We start from the raw sequence: 20,844 nt of genomic DNA on the forward strand, positions 1-20,844 counted from the left end.
TAGAATAGTTTGTTCTTCATATCTGTTGAATGGCAGGAAGAGACCCCTATTTCGGATCTTAACGCACAACTTGCTGTGTAACTTGGTGCTTTCAGAGTTGTTCTATATACTTGATTGTCTACTTTTTGTACTTTATTTATGGTTTTCTTGTCGAGTTTCATGACTTCCATGAAGGATGGCATCACTAATTCTTTCCAATACAGCTTTCCTATTTCCACCCTCCTACAGCTTTTACTGATGACTGCATTAGCCATATTGCATTTTTCTGCTTTGCTTTAATTTGTGCCCTTTTTATCTGTCCTCTGAAGCCTTTATCTTCCTGATCGTAACACTCAGGTGATATCTTACCTGCATAACTAGTTTTATTCCACATCGTCAATACTATACCAATCGTCGAACATTAATATATTGCTTTTGTCTTTGTTTATATTTGGGCCACATTCGCTTGCTATTTCTATACGGGCTTGTAATACTTTTGTTATTTCTTCAGGGGTGTGTTCTAGGATTAATCCATCGTTTGCATATAATAGTGTCACTATCCTTATAACTTCATTTCTGAAACCTTTCGTTGTACTTTCTAATTTTTCGATTATCAAGTAAGTTATTAGCAGAAAGAATATGGTTAAGCAATTGCACCCCCGCCTTATTCCATTTGTTACATTTAGCTCTTTTTGTTCTACATTGTTGAGGCATAGACTTATGCCATTTGTATATATCTTTACTACTGCACTTATTACATCTGCATGCAGCCAATTTTTCATCATAACCTCTAAGAGCTTTTTATGTTAACCGAGTCAAATGCTTTTTCGAAATCTACCACAAATAACGGGTCTTTTCTTCTGTACGTTTCTTGTATGCAATATTCCAACATATACAAATTATCAATTCCTCTTCTTTGTGTAGTAAAGCCTGATTGCGTTTTCCCTATATTTCTATATGCTTTTCAATTATGGTTCTCAGGATCCCCAAGATCTTTGACTGTGGGGTGTTGTTTCTTAGGTGTAGGTGTTGTTTTTTACTTAGACCAGCTGTTCCGTGTTTTCCTGCCTTTCAGTATGTTGTTTAAACATTCTACCAATTCTCTTTTAAGGTTGGTGCTTTGTAAGAACAGTTTGAACAGTGCTGGTTTAATCCCGTCCGGCCCTGGTGCTTTATTTGATTTTATTTTCTCACGCTGATTTTTCACATCATCTTCAGTTATATTGACTTCTTCTACGAGTGTAATTTCTGTCACTGTTAGGTGGCACACTACATCCACGTGTCCTCTTAATGGTGTATGGTATATCATATGCTGTCTTATCTTGCCGTTGGTCTTTTAATCGTCTCTTCCATGTCGTGTTTATACTGTTCTTTTTTGCTATCATTTCATCTCTCTCCTATTTTGTTTACTTATTTTTGGTATATTATCTTCCAGGATTTTACAAGCTCTTTCGCTAGGGTTTCTTCCTTTAATCTCTTGCTTATTTTCGTCGTATATCCTGATCCATTCTTTTTCTGAGGTGGTCTTACCTCTCAGCATGTCTGTGTATTCCCAGGTTTTCCTGTGTCTGTTTTTGTCATTCCATTATCTCCTTCCTAACCTTTTCTTTGTATCGTTCATATGCTTACTTAATTATTATCTGTAGTTTTTGTTTTTGTCTATAATATGCTTCTTCATAGTATCTCTTTTCTTCTATGCATGTGGCTTTCCTTTTTAACTTATATATCCTTCTTTGGCTTATTTCCTTCTTTATTTCTTTGGTGACCCATACTGGTTCTATTTCTTCTTGCTTTCCTTGCATTAACCTTCTCTCTATTGTCTTCTGTAGAGTGTTTGCCTTTGCTTCAATCATTGTTTTCTCCACCTGGGTTGCATCTCCTTTTCTGTCTTGTTGGCTTTGTTTACTTTCTATATATTCAAGGTATGTCCTGGTGGACTTCTTCTGTTATTTTCAGATTTTTTATTTCTTTTGGTTCATTTTTAAAGACTTTTCTTGCTTTTGTATATATATACTGAATTGGAGTTTTATTAGGTGGTTGTCTGATAGGTCATATTCATACTTCCCCTCGTCTGTCTACATGCATTCGTATTTTTTCTACAAATTTTGATTGACCAGCATTAGATGTTATCTTGAAGCATCGTTCCTCGAAAGTTACAAAAATCACCTTTTCTTGAAGTTGGTCCCGTCTTTATTCTCTTGCCAATCGGTGGCAAAGAAGTTGGTCAGTTTGGCTTTGCTCTCGGGGCATGCAAGTAGGCGGCGCCAATTTCGAATTTTGTGGCCAGGAATGATTTGCGAGAACGATATTCCTCTGTCTGCCCCTCTTTCTGTTCTTTTAGCTGTTTTGATCGACGAAGCATTGTACCTGTCAAACACTACATCGACTCGAGAACTTGATGCTGATGTTTGCAGTACAGTTCCGGGAAGGCGTTCAGACAACTCTGAGAATATAATGTTGTCTCCTTGCATTTTGTGTACAATCCCCATGTCATCGATGATCGCAGCTGAAAGTAAGTCAATGTGTTCATCTGAAGTCACTCGTGCTTCAAGATTACGTGCCAGGGCTGCCTTGTTAGCCTTTTTTGCCACAAAATGCAAATTTGGTGATTTTTACAATACGACACCATGCAAAAACTTAAAATCCCTCTAACACAAAAAAGCTACAACGTTCGAATGTCCAGTAGACATTTTTAGAAATGGGATACCATACTGGATGTCTGGTTAGACTGGCTTTTAGTACCTCCAGATGGTACAAGTCAGCCAGCTGGCCCATGGACTAAAATGCCCACTGAAGTCCCCAAGGACAATCAGAGGCAGGTCTGTGGTCGTCTCTAATGCTTTGTGTAAGGCGTTTATTACTATTCGCTTATTTCTTTCTTTATCACTAGTTGACATGTAGACTAGGATTAGGTTAAATCTTATCTTGCTGCTCTGCAATTACCCTCTACTGGTAGAAAGTCTGTACGTTCTGTTTTTCTTTTTTCAACGGGATATCTCCTTTGGATCTAGACATTATTAATAGACATCCTCCTTTGGTGTCATCCTCGTCTCTCATTGATTCTACCACACTGATACCTGTTGGGAATAGCAATTTTTTCGATTTCAGGTGCGTTTCAGTAATGTACATAATTGTATTCTTATGTGTTAAATCCATTAGTTCAATTAGTTTAGCTTTTGTCAGCCCTTGGGTATTTATGAGCTTTACTTCAAAATTTCTTGATGCATCTTCTGCGTTGTTCACTATCTGTCCATTTCCCTTATTTCTAAAAGTGCTTCTAACGTCTAACCTTTTATCTATTAGTTGCAAACTACTGTATTCTCCTAAACCTACTAGCCTATGCTTGTTATTAAAATTACTTCCTTCACCTATCTACCCTAAACTAATTACTCCCCTTCTACAACCTACCTCTAAATTATTTACATTACTAGAGATTCTATTGTTTCCTACCTCTAAATTATTTACATTTCCAGAGATTTTATAGTTTCCTACCTCTACATTATTTACACTACTAGATTCTATTGTTTCTATCTACAGTTCTCTGGGTTTCCTTTTTGGAGCATTCTGGTCGGCTGAAAGTTTCCCCTTCTCTTCAACTCTCCCTCACTAATGTACCATCCTTCCTCTTTGTTTTCTTGCTTATTCTTTAATTCTAATCTTAATATGCTGTCTTTTTCTCTCTCTTTGGCAGTCATGTCCGATACTATAGATATTTTCTTGTAAATTTCTTTCTTCGCACTCTTTAGCAGTTTAGCACTTTTTAATATGCTCCATTTTTCTCTCTCGTTGTGTTTTGCAAGTAGTGCTCTGGGTCTAGATCTGCCTGTCGTCTCAGTGTTTTATGCTTGTTGTGGTCGAGGCCTACCTAATCTCACCACCTCTTTAATTTTCCATTCTTCTTTGCTTAGGTTAATTTCCTTTGTGAAAACTCCACTGCACCTATCTTCACCTAGCTTTAGGTTTTCTACTTCATCTCCTCCCTGAGGTTCTGGTAAGTTGAATATTATCAGGTTTCTTTTCCTTCATTCTTTGTCCTGAGCCTCTCTTATTTCTTCCTGAACTGTTTCCCTTATGCTGCTGCTGTTGAGAATCTCTTCTTCTGTGATGTCTTTGTCTGTAGTCTCTTTGATGTCCGTCACTGTTGCTTCTATTTGTTCTAGCCTAGTTTTAAGCGCCTGATTCTCCCCCTGAGTTCCTTATTCTCCTTATATCTACAGTAGCTGGTCAAGACTGTTTCTACACCCTACACAATACCAATTTATTATATCTACCGCTTTCTGAATGCCAGCATACTGTTCATTTGTGATGTTTACGCAATTTGTGTGAAACCACTCATTACATTTACCGCACTCTACTGCCTTTTGTTGCCTACTTACTTCTCTTCTACAATGTGAACACGTGCCTACTGGATTTTGGTTAGGCCTACTACGGCTACCGACTCTACCTATATTATCCCAGTTATTTCTTGATCCTGCCATTTCCTATTTGTGTCCTAAATATCCAGAAATGAAAACCAATGTTGCAATACTTACGTTATTTGCCTGAGACCACTCTTTACTTAATACAAACACAAAACTATGTTATTCCAATTCTCTTTTCGGATATGACCGATTGCATCTCATCTGCGTAATGTTTCTGCTGATTCCTCTGTGTAGGATATTTACACTTCAAAATCTGCTTCCTTGGAACATATGACTTCAAGTCTTTATGAAGTGTGTCAACTGATTAGAAGTGGTTTGATGAAAATATTACCACAGTTATTTCTTTCCCAAGTTTCTTACCGTGTGCTTGCAATATAGTTCTTTGTTCCATCAGGCTCAAAAACAATACCCAGAGCTTAGTACTCTTCAAACATTTGCTAGCTTTCTCTGAAGTTAATGCGACTTTTATTCGGCTGCAAACTGGCTCTCTTTAGTCTTGGGGGTTTGTTTCATGCCAATGTTAATTTTTTTTTTTTTTGCAGGGAAATCCACAGCAGACTCTGGTATTTAACAGTTGCTTCTTTATCATATTACAATGAAGGCATGTTCCACATGCGGTTTACTTGCTGCCTTTAATCAAGTACTTATAATATCAGCAAGGAACTTAAACAGCTCTAAAATTCTTAGCTTTGCTTCATCATCATCACCGCCTCCCACGCCACATTTGGAATTCCACCGCTTAGTCATCTCTATACTTAATCTTCCACAGATCTCCACTCACAAGATTCTTAGCTTGGAATGTGTTAAAACTGCCCAGATATTCCTTAAACACCAATAATAATAGTTTTAAAAGCAAAATTTAAACAGTGAATATTTTCATACATAGACTGGTAATGAATGTGCTCTCTATAGAACGGGTGTGGATAACAGATTTGTGTCCAGCGCCTTGCTAAGCAGTCAACTCTGAGGACCTAAAAATAGCAACCCTGTGCTCTAAGGTACCTACAAAGCATTCTAAGCACTTCAAAACAGGGTGTACATGATTCATAAAAGTAGTTGCTTGAGATGTGCCTACTGCTGCTAACTTAACATGTTCTATTGTAATCTTGAGGGCTTACCTCCTCTACATTAAATGTGCAGGGGAAAGGGGAAGCACACTGTAGGGCTGGCTTAGAGCCCTAAACATCCTTATGACAGCCAGATGACACTGTTGGTATCACTGCTGCCCGTAGCTTACTGTGTCTTTACTTTTCACTGATCCAGCTCTTCCATTATATCCAATCTGGGCACCTGATATCTGTGAAAATAAGAGAACTATTCATGAAGCATTCTGAACGATATAAGAAATTTTTAATTAACGGCATGAATACTGTTGTAACTTGCATGTGGTTTACTTTGATGGCTTACCAATTTCTCTCTTTCTGGGGTCACGATTGTACTGAATTCTTCAGAGCTTGGTGTTTCATAGACGAGTTAATATCACTCCAACTATGGGTAGTTGTTGCTGCAAGCGACTATGACTTTCAACCCTTGTTCTTGGACATACATTCGAAACTGAAAACAGAATGTGAATTTGTATTCAATTATCAAGTAGGAAAAATACAATTTTTTTAAATATGTTGTTTTTTAAGAATACAGACTAGAATCTTTTATATAGAAGCATACTTCAGTGCGAGCTGGGAGCGATTGCTGACCTTGGTGACAAGGTCAGTGAAGTGGTGGTTGTACAGCCAAGGGGGATGTGTGAGTGGGAAATACTAATTATTTTTTAAATTTGATAAATACAAACCACAGTTTCTGATAACTGGAAATGAATATAAGCAAGGGGATGCAATGACTCCTGTAACCTCCTCCTCAGTATGTCATATGAGATGAAAGAACAGTTGGGCCCTGGGCCTGAGTGCGTTTCTGACAAGGAGGTAAACTCATTCAGGTAAGGAAAGGCTCAGAGAATCAAGAAATCCCGTAGAGGAATTCTGGGTAACACAAACAAATGGTTTCAGAGTATAGCCTTAACACTGCTCCTTCGCCCCCCCCCCCCCAAACCTGCAACCCTTGTTAAAACGGAGTGTGGAGGGAGACATCTTCAAGCTGTACTTAAGGTTAGATACTTGAAGTGTACTTCCCTGTATCTAGTCTGAGCCCAGCTGATACTTCGGCCTTGATGCTGCTCCATGGAGAAAAAAGGGAAGAGAGAGTCCAGTTACATTACATTCAAACCCTAAGATTTACACGAAGTGAAAGTACTATGGTGAAATACTTCTGTCAAAACAGAGCTGTGTGCTTACATTATCTGTTGAGTAGCCACCACCAATATTTCAAATAATGTACTACCAAATTTTGATCCTATAGCCAAGTCAGTATTATGGGGGCAAACCGTATTTGCTTACAGTGCTCAAGTTTGTGTTCAGCACCAGTAATTTCAATTTTCAATTAATGTGTCTGACATCAAGGTTCAGTTACTACTGTTCTACAAAAATACAAATAAGTTTACATGCCGAGAGTATTTACTATACAGTATCTGGTTTTTGTTACCAATCTGAAGTTTCAAATTATTTATGTGCACCTAAAAAAATGCTGTAGTTAGAACAAACTAAAATATATATCCATTAAATATAACTTCTGCATTTTCTTATCCTCACAAAGAAACTAACGTTACGTCAAAATGGCTACAGCGTTAATCCTTGAAAACATTTGATTCACTTTCGTTGTTTTGCCTTTTCTGCTTGTATTTACATATTAACTTCATGTTCATTATTCAGTTCACTTATTGAATTATATTTTACGGGTAAACTGCTGTAGTGAATAGCCTTTGAGTTTGTTCCATGCCTCAAGTTTTGTAAAGTTTTTCCCTCAATAAAAAAAAGATAGCTGTCTTAACTGGTAACATTTCACCAATTCAAGACAATGTCTGACTTGAATCCATGAATGAGTGATTAATCTCCGTACACTGATCAATTAAGCAATAAAATGTCATAATTCTTCATGGAAAGATATGTTCACTTCCATTAAAAGCTTCATTTTTATCTTCTCAGCTTAATCCATAGGTAGGTCGCACTGTTTTTAATGAACCTTTTGCAGGTGTTTCTATCCTGTGTCCTTTCATCTATTCCTTCATCTATCATGTTATCTCGAATGCAGTTTCTCTTTGCTTGGGCCTTCCTCTTTTTCATGTCCCTAGCATTTCCATTTCCCTGATGTCTACAGCAGCATGTCGTTCATCATCTGCAATACTTATCAGGTACCCAAACCATCTTAATCTTGAGTCTTAAGCTTTCTTTGACACCTCAGTGACTTTTGCTGATCCCCGGGTGTATTACATTTTTTATTCTACCTCTCTCACGTCACTCTGCTCGTTCATCTGAGCACCTTCATTTTTTTCTACATCTAACTTTCGTGCTATTTTTGTCAGTGGTGCCACTTCCAGCCCATACAACATAGCAGGTCTTACTACCACCTCATGTACTTAGCCCTTCAGCCTAACAGGGACATTCTTGCCACAGAAAGTCTGATATTCCCATTCAAATTAGGCCATCCAACTTAATGCAATGGTTAACCTTTCTTTTTCCATATCACGCACTGTCTGATCAAGCCCAGATACTTAAACACTCTCTTGCTGTTCAATTCTCCCATCTTAATCATGGCTATCTGGCCATCACCTGTGTCACCCTGTAGGGGGGTAGTGCTGTCAGCGTACCTCACGCGTAGGCATTACTTATAGTACTCTGCAGCGTCCCTTTGGCCCCTACCAGCAACCACTTTCATTCCCTTTACTATACCTCCATTCATATTCTCTTTCTTCCATCTAACTCTCCACCCTCAGCTAAAAATTGCTTCAACATAATAATTTTCAGTGCTGAATGACTTCATAGGTCCCAGCGCTTGACCTTCGGCCAAATTTTATGTTCCAGTTCCATCAAATCTACTATATATTCAGACTTGGTTCAGCTTATCTTGATCTATCTACTCTCTAAAGCATAACTCCACCCATCTAGCTTTCTCTGTAATTCTTCTCTAGTTTCTGCAATCAAAATGATGTAATCAGTGTAACACATACACCTTGGCGTCTCCTACCTAATATCCTCGGTAATTATATCCTGCACAATATTGAACAAAAAGGGGCTCAGCACCTACCATTAGCTGGAAGCTGCTAGTAATCCCTGCTATACTTCTCATTTTGCTAATTATCGGTACTTTTTGGGTGCCTTCTGCTCCCTCAAACCTCTCCACACACTTCCTGTCTTGGTAATTATACCTCTTCTAGGTGGATAAAGACCATATGAAGAGCCCCCTCTACTTCTCCATTACATGGTTTAAGGATAATATTCCTTGAATTGTACCAATGCCCTTCACGAGGCTGTAAAGTTCTCCCAACTTTGCATGTCTCCTCTTTATTTAAAAACTGGCATCAGTGCTTCTCTCTCTCTCCCTCTTTTTCTGGTATAATTTCCTTTCCAATAATTTTCTCTAAAGCTCCCTCGTTCTTTGGCCAGTGTCTTCCATGCCTCAATTGGGTATGCCATCAAGCCTAGAAGCGTTACCACCCATCTTTTTCAAGATTTCTCTTTACCTCTTCTCTTGTTATGTATTTAACCATTAGAAAATTTGGATTGGACTTCCATCTCCCCTTGTGAGTCTTCCACTTTCTTCAACAGTTTTAAAAGATTTAAATTTTCATAATAAAATTTATTACTGGGATACTTACCCACTGCTAAATATAGCTTTATCTTCATTCCAACTGGCATGGTGGGTATTCAGAATAAAAAGATTGCTTGGCTGACCTGTAAAACTGTCTAGTTCACCTATTCTCCACCAGATGAGTTTCATATGTTTTTGTTCTCACCAAAATTTTATTTAAAATTTCCATTATTTGGGATGAATCTTGCCTACTGTTGAAAATAGCCGTTTCCCATGTTAAGAGGAGATTGGTGGGTTAGTGCAGCGAGAGAAGAATCCGTGCAGCCAAGTGAACTAAGGGTTTTTTATGTGAAGCTCAAAACATTCTAATATGATCTAGGATCCTTCCTGGATAGCACTTTCTGCTAGACGGTGGATTCCTGTAAGGGATAAGGCTCTCTAGCATAATTTGATTTTTACAAAAATTAGGCTATGAAGCCAAGCACTTTTAGCCATTCAGCACTTTGGAGTGGTTGGGCAGCAAGATGGAAGAAAGCAAGCGGGAGTGGAGGCAGCCCTCTGATTTACGACAAGGTAAGAGCAGCCTTTCAGTGAAAGCTGCCCCAGCAGAAGCTGTGTTAATTAGACTCCTGAGGTTGGGTCTGGCAGCCCAACAAATGCAACTCATAACTATGAGAATAGCTATTGATAAAAAGGAATGCTCCTATACAATTAATGTACAGTACCTTCATGCTCCCCAACACTAAGACCAGGCTTAAAAATTAAGGAGACTACAAGGCTGCTCTTTCATTCAGTTCGGAAACAACCTGTATCTGCTATGACCAGCGAAGTAAGGACTGTACTCTCACATGAAGTTTTCACATCTGTAAGGAAAAGCACAGCAAAAGAGGAATTAAATTGCAATTGCTCCTTCCTCATTAGTAACAGATCAATGTTTAACATGTACTAATTTAATCAAATAATGAACAAAAACTGCACAGAATTACTAATATCGCCTCTAATAGTTTTTAATCTCCCTGAGCGCACACTAACTGACTTTACACAATTAAAGTTATCTCGTTATCACTAAATGAGGTGAAGTCCCGCGTGTAACAACCATCAAAAGTGAAATGCCTTAAACTTGTTGTCAGCTCAGAACCCAAGGCAAGAACAAAAGCGCTGAAGCAACACCATTCAGAGTGCATGGTCGAGAGAGTGGTTGGAAGGAGGGGAAACAAGAGATGGGCCAGTGATACCTTACATGAATGCCTCACAACGACAGAATGTTGTCAATACAGGTAAAATCATGAGCCAATAAGGCTGCTAAAATAGCATGTAGCTAGGATTTAACTGAGGCGCCTACTAATGAAGCAGAAGCCAAGACAAAAAAGAAAGGAGTGGAAGTATGAAGTATAAAATGAGACTGATACACAGACACCAATGAAATAGGTTCAACAAAAGCCTGAACAATATTATCACTAGAACTGAAATAAATAACAGGAGAATTCTTCATACTACCAGTATTGTTATTTTCTTTCAAATCATGAGTTAAGCCCATGCTAGCTTCACTACCATTATAGTGTCTGACAACAACATCGATAACTATATTATAGTGCAGAGATTTATACTTTCCTAAACAATCTTTTGGCAAGCAAGCCAAATGCTCGGGCAGCAACAGACAGGCAGGACCATGGAAACTTTCCCTCTTGAAGGGGACTGGGAAAAAGAGCATACGCTGTGGGGAAATCTGGATTGGTTACTCAAAACCAGAATTCAGTCAAACCCATAACAGCTTCTTGAGTAAAACTGACATCCTGTCTAATACAGAATATGCTTTTCCTGAAGTGAAAGGGGAGCAGAAGGCAAAGCTGAGGTTGAAGGCTCAACTTTGGGCAGATAAAGTGGTGATTAAAAAATAGGGAACGGAGGAGGGAAATTAGGAGATGAAGGAGCAATTTGAAGAGGAAGCCAGTGATGAAGCAAGAAGGGATGTGAAATGTCTGTCTCAGCTCTGGTTAATTGCTTCCTGATGAATGTGACGAATGCAATCAATAGCCTGAAGAATAAGGCACCTGGTTTAGATAACACACCATCAGAGCTCCATAAGAATGGTGGGGAGATGTGACACTCAAAGATCTTTGAGCTTGTAATATGTTACACTTCAAAATCTTTGAGCTTATAATAATGATTTGGGGCACAGAAGAGAAGCCAGCATTATCCAGGTACATAAAAAGAGAGATGAGACAGACCGTGCTAGCTATAAAGGAATTACACATCTGCCAACCTGCTATAAGGTACTAGCCAAAATTATAAAAAAATATATTAAAACCTTACACAGCGAGCATTGAGCGAATATCAGTGTGGATTCAGAAAAGGAAGTTCAGCAATTGACCAGATTTTTATTAAGACATAATGGAAACACAATGGGAGTGCAATAGATATGTGGCAGGTTTATATAGACTTTAAACAAGCATATAACAGCATCCATAGACCATCAATGTGGAATATTATGAAGGAATTTGGTATACCAGGGAAGCTTATAAACTTTGTAAAAGTACTTTATAGGAATAGTTAAGAGTTGTGTCCAGTGGGAAGGAAAAAGACGGAATGCTTTGAAACTGAAACAGGTTTGAGACTGGGATAGCTTCTATCTCCAATGTTGTTTAATTTAATTTAAGGCAAAATAATGCGGAGTATCGAGAAAGTTGAGGGTGGGGTCATCTTGGGAGATACAAATGCCAAAGTCCTTGCATTTGTGATGACGTAGATTTCATAGATAGAGATATGCAAAATATAGAACAATTGCATATACCTTTCAAAGAAACTGCTGTCAGACTGGGGCAAGAGATCAGTGAAACTAAAACCAAAATAATGAGATTGTCAAGGAACAACCAACAGCAGCAACAACAAAATATGGTAGAGATAGAGAACGTATGGGAATTTGCATATTTAGGAAGTGTGTTAACACCTAGGAATGAGATGGAGAGAGGTTGTGGCTAGAATTACAGCAGGGAATAGATGCTGATTCAGTCTGCAACATCTTTTGAAGAGAAGCAGCATCACAAGGTCTACCAAATTAACAATTTACAACACCATTATCAGGCCAGTAGTACTATATGGCTGTGAAATCTGGACGTTGACTAAACATCAAAAACAGACACTAGTGGTTTTTGAAAACATTTTGCGTAGAATAACATGTCCCATTTACGGTGTAAATGAAGGTGTTTGGAGAGGAAAACAACGAAGAAATAAGAGATTTAACCAGACAACCGCTAACATCTGGCTATGTAAGATCGCAGAGGATACGTTGGGCAGGACATGTGGCTAGAATGGGAGAGGGCAGAATGCCTAAAGTGGTTATGGAAGGACCAATTGAAGGGAGAAGACGACTGGGGAGACTGAAGATGAGATGGAAAGATAATGTGTTAAGAGATCTAACAGAACTTGGAGGGAGGAACCTGAGAATAACTAGAGAGATGCAGCATTCAATAGGGGAACGTGGAGAGGTCTGGTGCAAACGGCCATGGGTCACCAAAAGGCCCAGGAGCCACCAGAGTGAGAGAAAGTGAATGTGGTTACACCATTTGTGGATGCCATTTATTCCTTGAGCAATCTCTTGCAACATTCTTTAATGAAACAATACATGTTAGTTGTTTTGATCAGAATTTTCTTGAAGAATCAGTGGGTTCATAAATTTTTTATTACTGCTATGACATCACAGGGGACTCTCAAGTGATCGAGCCCAATATTATATCTACAACCTCGGATTCTGATTAGGGTATGGGTAATAGGCCCAGAACCAGAACAAAATAACCTGTGTGCTAGGATAGGATTGGAGTCCTTATCCTTCCCCATAGCCTACTGTGTGATTTATGGAACCTTAGGTTAAGTTGGGATACATCATTGTACCAAACTTTTTCCATATTTCCCCCCCAAGACAAAGGTTCCCGGCTGTAATCCCCCATTATTGTCAGTCATTGCGAGAGGGAAATGATACCTTTAAAAATGAAGGATGTTCTTAACACAATTGCAACGAACTCAAGCCATAAGAGTGAGATAATTTCCTAAAATCTGAGAACCTAAAAAGTCAATAATGTCACACCTGCATATTATACAATGGGTTATGGTTTATCTAAGTTGACTGAGATTACACTTTGCTGACAACTGAGTTATGAGATGTGTTACCCGTTTAATACTCTAGAATGTAGCTCTAGTGTATGGCATCTTGTCCATGTTGAATCAACTTTTTGGATTTTGTTTTTAGACATCACTGCCATGGGTGAAAAGCAGAGGTATATTTTTCCTGCTTCAAAAGAGGATGGGTATTTCTTCGCTAGTTAATTGTGTTAGCTTTGGCTAGTGTTGGACCTTTACAAACTTTTAAGAACCTGCATAACCCTGTTCCGGCCTTGTAAGTTTGTGAAGACTGTTTCGTGCACTATGGAATTTTTTTGGGTTCCGTATAAATGAAAATGAATCAACATTGTTCTGTCAAAACTATAAATTAATGTGAAGGGAAATAAAAAGCCTCACTTCTAATACGTTTGGATTTGTGCGGGCTCTGAAAACTATCAGCCAACTTTAGAGGCAAATGATTTTAAATGTGACTTAGGTTAGGGTTTTTCCAATGTTTGTTTTTTTTGGTCCACTTCCACTGTTGGTTTTTTTTTCTGATTTTATCCCCTTTCACAAGGAAACAATGTTGTATTTGGATTGCTTAAGAAGTTAAGGATTTTGAATGCGTTACAGGTTTTTTTTTTATAGTTCCTAGTGTAACATGAAGAATATGACATTCAATTTCAAGGGAACTGAGTGGCTGACCAATTCAATCCCATTAAGTTTAGAAATACTAGGAAACCACAGTGGGAAACTATGGGCTACTCTTAACGTCAGGCTGGATAAGGGGAGCCACAACAAGTACAAATAACTAATGCACATTAGTATGCTTATGTTTAAAATTTACGGCTCCCTAGGTTATGATGGGAGGCGGCATCCTGGGGCGTGAGGCTAACTAGTGAGATTGGACATGGCACCCTACATTAGTTAGGTTGTGTTAGGACGCACCCCTGTATGCCACACTGTGATTTCTGGTGCCATAAGTCAGGTTAGATGGGACAGAGGTTGGGGGCAGGGGGTCCCAATCCCCCAGTCAGATAGTAGCAGCACCCAGATTAACTGTGCCCAAAGTTAGATTAAAAACGGGGAATCTAGGGCCCCCAGGCTCAGGTAAACCCAGCGCTGTAAGTTAGGTTAGGGTGTACCTCTAATTCATTGGTTTTTTTCTTTTTCTACTCAGACACCTCAGTTTTGCCATATGATTCTTTTTCTTGTTACACCTTGAGGTAATATAACAGGTTACCAACTAAAACAGGCCTAGCCTACGATGGAATATACTAAACTTTAACCGCCACTAAGGAGATTAACCTACACCATGGGTCCACTTGGTTTTTTATCAGGTACTTTGCAATAAAGCATTTGATGATAACTCTAATTGGAAATAACCCAGATAATGAGAAAAGCTGTTTGACTTGGAAATAAGCTACTCTGTAACACCTGGCTAAGGTAGTCGACCCGAGTCTCCCTGATTAAGGCCAGGTTATGTTTTGTTTGTTGTCATACAGTTTATTTATAAATTTTTCATCACTGCTAAAATTACCATGCCCGTGACTCAATAAATATCAATGATTTAATGCTTACCATGCTTCAATTGTCATATAAACTTTAACTACGAACAAGTACACTTTTTACTAAGTATGACTCTGACTGTCTTCGGTGACCGAGGCGAGTTCTGACTCGGTTCTCAGAATCCATGGACGCTAAAGAACCAACCAACTACCTGGCAACCGACAATCCTTGAAAGATAAACCATAATTTGTTCCTGCTTTAGGATCATGACCGGAAAACTTCACGTACTCTACTATAGCTTACAATAACATCCATTATCATCAAATACATATTTTACAGAGAGAGAGAGAGAGAGAGAGAGAGAGAGAGAGAGAGAGAGAGAGAGAGAGAGAGAGAGAGAGAGAGACTCTTGAAGAAATTTAGATGCGGCACTGCTTTTTTCAATACTAAGATCTTAGGAAAACAAAATCTGTAGTAATTACATTTCACAAAAGACTGATTTCAATCTCTTTTCATAGTGTAGGTTTTACATTAAATTTTCTCCAAAATTACGTCTTGCAACATGATTATGAGTACCACACAGCTTAGCACTAACAGCATCATTTGCTATGCGCTTGATATTCACTAGACTAATTTAGCCTCAGAAGATTCTACAAGTTTATATAAACTAAAGGTGTTCAAACTTTACATCTGACACAAGTAACCCGTACATACTAAATTAATATCCAGTATAAATTCAACTATATAAATACGTTGGTAATATCCATGTTTGTCGAATCGTTAGATGAGAAAATCACCTTATATGACGTCTAATGAGGCACACAGATTGATCTGTTGGCTGTCAAGCCAAGCACTGGGGCACTATCAGCCATTTAACCCTTAATACAGCGGAAAGAGGGAGCAGGAGCGGCTGGACAGCAAGATAAAGAGTTGCGGGAAAAAAAGGAAATTAAGTATAAGGATCAAAAGTTGTAACTTCCAAAAAGCCCATATTTGCACCAAGAAATAACATTATTATTATTATTATTATTAAAATAGTTTAACCAAACCACTGAGCTGATTAACAGCTATCATAGGGTTGCCCCGAAGGATTTAAATGAAATGGAGTACCAGGTCCAAGCACTGGGACTAATGATGAATGAATAATGATATCTTAAATAAATAAACAAAAAGGTATATGCTTCCACACTAGAACACACGCACACATTAAATACATTTACTCATGTTTCCATCTGCACAATAAAAAAAAATCAGTCATGATAAAAATCAGAATTACTTTGGATTTTTAAAATTCATATTTTTTATTAGTTGCCCCGTGGGCTTTTGTATTTTCATAGATTACTTTTAATATTTTATCAATTAATTTACATATCCTCATGAATATTAAAATTGGGGGCAACTGAAAATGTTGCATACTGATAAAATTTCGTCAGTCGATCCATTTCCAAAAGTTGCTAACCGATGTTGGTTATATCTTGGACATTCGCATAACACATGTTTTACGGTTATTATCACTTTCTGTTCTGAGCATTCGGGAGCTGGTTCATGTGGGCTGCTCATTCAGTGTCCATGTGTCAGAAGAGTATGGCCTATTCGGAGACGTGTTAGAATTACTTGCGGATGCCTCTCTCTTTGGTATGATGAACTCCATTTTTCAAATCCAGTTGGAGGTGTTGGACAGCGAGACTGAATAAAGTGTAAACGGAAGTAAAGGCTAAAAAGTAGATTCAGCTAGAGGCCGAAGGGACGCTGCAAACATCCTTTAGTAATTTGCCTACACAGCAGCACGTGAGGTGCACTGAACGCACTACCCCCAGCCCATGTTCCGAAAATAGGGGAGAAAAAGCTTGTCAAAATATTGCATATTCGGTAGTATTGTGAGCGGAAAGTGAAAGGACAATCGAGAAATGTTGTGGGGGTTAACAGACCGGCAGAAACGTTAAAAACAAAAGCACATAAATCTGGAATAATACAGAGTGAATGGTCCATTTTATACAACAGGATTTCCATGGAATGTTGATGAAGCTCCTGTTTAGGTGTATGGCGTAGTTGTGGTAAAGTTTTATTTTGTTCTTCTTTTGCATAAGAAGTTCATTACTGTTTTCAGGTAAATCATAAATATGAATGGGATTACAGTTTTGTTTACATAATGAAGCAACCCTCTCTACGGAAACAAAAGCATTGTGGAAAGACATATACTAGAATGATATATATATATATATATATATATATATATATATATATATAGTATATATGAATGTCTTTTACTGTAATACCACAGTGTAATATGAATATAAGAAGGCCCATAAAACACTATTTGAACGTTGCAACGTTCAAATAGTGTTTTATGGGCCTGTGCGGCATAAGTAACGCCCTTTGTTTAAGTGGAACAAAATTAAAGCCTTTTTGATTATCCTGTATTTTTTCGAACATGAATGTATTGCCAGAGGTTAATAGATTAATATAATATATTAACAAAATTAATATGATGCTTATTCGGTTTAATAATGTTCAATACAAATACTAATTGCTAACTCTGCAGAGAGCCGCCTACTGGATTTTTTAGGAGAACGCAGCAACGATTCTTGTAGTTCATTGGACTTTTCTAAGCTTGTTGCAACAACTAGCCTACCCGCTCTTTGAGCATCACTTACACTTCCCGTGGATTCAAATTTGCTAATCAAGCTTGTGATATTTCGGCTTTGCACCTGGCCTTGGGAGGTTAAATCCAGCTGATAGCAATCTTGCGGTTTCAGCACCATTTTTATTGTTTTGATAGTACAATTGAATTGCTTTTACTCTCTGTTCCTTTGTTAATCTCATGGTTGTATAAAATATCTGAAAAAATGAAGATTTAGCAAATTAATTAAAAAAATAATAAAGCAAAATATACATTATAAGATATATAAAATTAAAAAGGGAGTTACTTTATGCACCCTGTATATATGTATATATATATATATATATATATATATATATATATATATATATATATATATATATATATATATATATATATATATATATATATATATATATATATATATGAGCCTAGACCAGGATTGGTCTACCTAGCCCTAAAGTCCTAAACAGTCTAAACTCATCGCTAAACTCATAAAAAGAAGTAAGTTAACAATTAAATGGTTTTCAAAAGAAATGCAAGACTTCACTAACTAAGTTTTATTAAAAGATCAGAAGGATATTGCAAAGGGAGCTCCTCACTAGCTCCTTGGCACTGCTATTTCATTAGTCGCAAAACAAATAGTGCCAATATCAAAAGACTTTACGATCTGAGGTGGAATTTCTTAAATCTAAAATTAATCCTAATCTGAAATAAATCACACTATGGTGGGACCTTTAAAGATAAGTAAATATACAGGAACTCTGCCACATGGGCATATAAGTCTTCAGAGATCACTCTTGAAGTGTTCTTCCTCGTCGGGAATTCAGGAATTGGCACCGTGCATTGAATCGCCTATTCTGCAAGACAAATTTAATGTCAATTTGTTGCAAAGAAAACACTTTCACGTTTCGCGTAGAGAGTGCTGAAGGCTTAGAGGGAACATTGTAAAATAGCAAATGCTATGAGATGCTTACGTTACTTGAAATGAAAACCTTAACACTTCACTTATTTTCTCAGAACTCCAAGGGGCGGAAATATTAGAAAGAATGGAAATTATAGCGGAAGAATGGGCGCCGTAACAAACTCCAAATCCAGACTGTACCTTTTCATTGTCATGATGTGTGGGCCAGACTGTGCAATAAGCCGAGGAACTTTGGTGGAACTAAGTTAGTACAACAAAGTTTGATTGGGTCAGAAAGGGGGAGGGCGGTCGGACTCTACCTGATTCTGGCTGGTAACGAACTCCTCGCATGACCCCTGTCCAGGACCTTATATAGCCTTCGCTCAGGCCTTCAGTCTCTGTCCTGAGTCTGGGCGATTCGTCCATTAACTCGTTGGTTTCCGTGTTTGGCGATAACCACAGGAGCGGTGGTGGAACAAGTACTGTAGAATGTAGATGAACGACAATATCCAAGGCTGACAAAGGCGGGATAACAGGCTTAGAGAGGATGGGCAGAGTTTTTGTGAAGGCGCCGAGGATTTAGCCGGTGCTGATGTCAGGGGTGTTTTGACTGCTCCCTGTTCCTCGGTTCCGGGTAGACATGAAGTCGACTCACCGTCTGTACTCTGCATGCTTTATTCTTTAATTCATGTTTTTAAATAAGTGGAGCTTCACGTGCTATTACAAATAGCAATTGCACGTTACAATAAATACACACACACACACACACACATATATATATATATATATATATATATATATATATATATATATATACATTCATACATACATACATACATACATACACACACACACATACATACATACACATACAAACACACAGGATAATTGATTACACAGAGGAGATAACTACATAAGAATAACAAATATTATTTTAAAAAGGTCTATAAGCAGAAATTCAAGAGTTAGCCAGCTAGCCAATGAAAGCACAGGAACAGGGATCAGAGATCTGCTAAGAAGGAGATCTTGATGGACTGGAGATCTATACATTGTCTTTATCGGTTGCGCTCTTTCCAAAGGTGGTCGTCTTTCTGTTCTTCGGAAAATTTTTATAAATTTAAAGAAGAAAGTTATCAGTGGACCTACAATGTGAAGAATCATTTACGCTATCCTATGTGAAACACCTGCGTGACCACAGGAACATCCCGAAAGAACATTACCTCGCCTACTGACTGTGTATTAAATACTATATCGGTAACCAACAAAAAAAGGTCGATTTAAAGAATAAAAGGTCTTTAGATTTCGGTAAATTAATACATCGGAGAACGAAACAAAAACTTACAAACAGAAAACAAGAAAAAGATACGATTTCTACGGATATATCTCAAGCATTTCCAGTTACACCGTTTCTCTTTTGGCATAAGGTAAAGGGTTACATACATGCGCATTTCTTCACAAAGAAATTGAATTATTACTTTAGTTGGAAGACGTGTGACAGTTAAAACCTTTGATGAGCGTAAGTTAGCATAAGTTGCATTTTTTCTTTTAGTTCTCTATATTCGATAATAAACGTTTTCTTCACTGGACTACGAACACCCTAACATTGAAAACGGTAAAACTACAAGCATTACTATAACAAATATATATTTGTTTAAAGGATGTGACACAACATCATGGCATACTTGTAACGCAAACGCGGAAACAACGATAAAATAACATACAGTCAAAATCGGTCGGAATATAAAAATTAAAAAACTAAGTATAAAAAGTGCTTAAGGATATCATTCATTTATCTGATAATATTTAATGCATAGGGCTTTTGCCATCTTTCGCACTAATAAATGATGGTAAAAAATTTACGAAAATCCTCGTATGTGTACTTACATATGATCAAAAAGATAATCAATAAAAGAAACCAACACACATTGAACACACAAGGAAGGAAAGCACACCAGAATTGTAGATTCTACCCGAAGAGCTGTTTTAAATGAAGATGAGTGCTTACTTACAATCGAGTATCAGTAACATAAAACGAAGAGATTGGAAAAGATACAAGTAACAAATGATCTGAAAATAGCAGAATGACAGGGTAAACACTTACTGTAATTGAAAACCGAGAAAAATCTGAGGATCTCAAGTCCTCAAATTAATTATCACGGCCTCCATGCTGAGCTGGAGAGCCGGAGCTTCGCTGGCATACGGCTGCCTAAACGTATCAACTTAAAAAGCCTCTTGCGTTTCTGTTGAGAGAGAACGTACTGAAAACCGACTGATTCGAAATACAACTACCTCTGTGACAAACAATGAATAATTACATCACCAACAGAGAAAAAACTAACATGAACAAAACTAAGTTCGAATACCAAACAAGGAATGAACACTATGGACACTTCCTTTTTAAACAGTTATATGCCTAAGACTGTCTAAGAAGCGATATGTACCTGATGATCAGTCAAATGTGGTGTGACAAAGCAAAAGACAGGAAGAGCACGAAACTAGCAGCAATATCCCATTATACAGTATCAGAGTCTAAAGTCAAAGCACTGTGAAGGCAAAAAAATTTTTTTATAAGTTTATATATATATATATATATATATATATATATATATATATATATATATATATATATATATATATATATATATATATATATATATTCCACATATATTTAATTAATT

At 37.6% G+C, this 20,844-nt stretch overlaps 1 long non-coding RNA gene across 2 annotated transcripts; it reads right to left on the reverse strand.

The window, feature by feature from the left end:
• Positions 1–3,658: 3,658 nt before the first annotated feature.
• Positions 3,659–14,824, reverse strand: LOC136841757 (uncharacterized). 2 transcript variants are annotated; one of them, XR_010854077.1, is made up of 4 exons: positions 14,715–14,817; positions 9,764–9,901; positions 5,808–5,954; positions 3,659–5,697 (listed from the first exon to the last, which is right to left on the reverse strand). It is a non-coding gene; the product is annotated as an uncharacterized lncRNA (long non-coding RNA). The 2 variants fall into 2 exon arrangements; XR_010854078.1 differs by lacking the exon at positions 9,764–9,901 and having other exon boundaries at positions 14,715–14,824.
• Between the last annotated feature and the right edge of the window lie 6,020 nt (positions 14,825–20,844).

This window comes from Macrobrachium rosenbergii, chromosome 9 (genome assembly GCF_040412425.1).
Source record: "Macrobrachium rosenbergii isolate ZJJX-2024 chromosome 9, ASM4041242v1, whole genome shotgun sequence".
NCBI classification, from domain to species: domain Eukaryota; kingdom Metazoa; phylum Arthropoda; class Malacostraca; order Decapoda; family Palaemonidae; genus Macrobrachium; species Macrobrachium rosenbergii.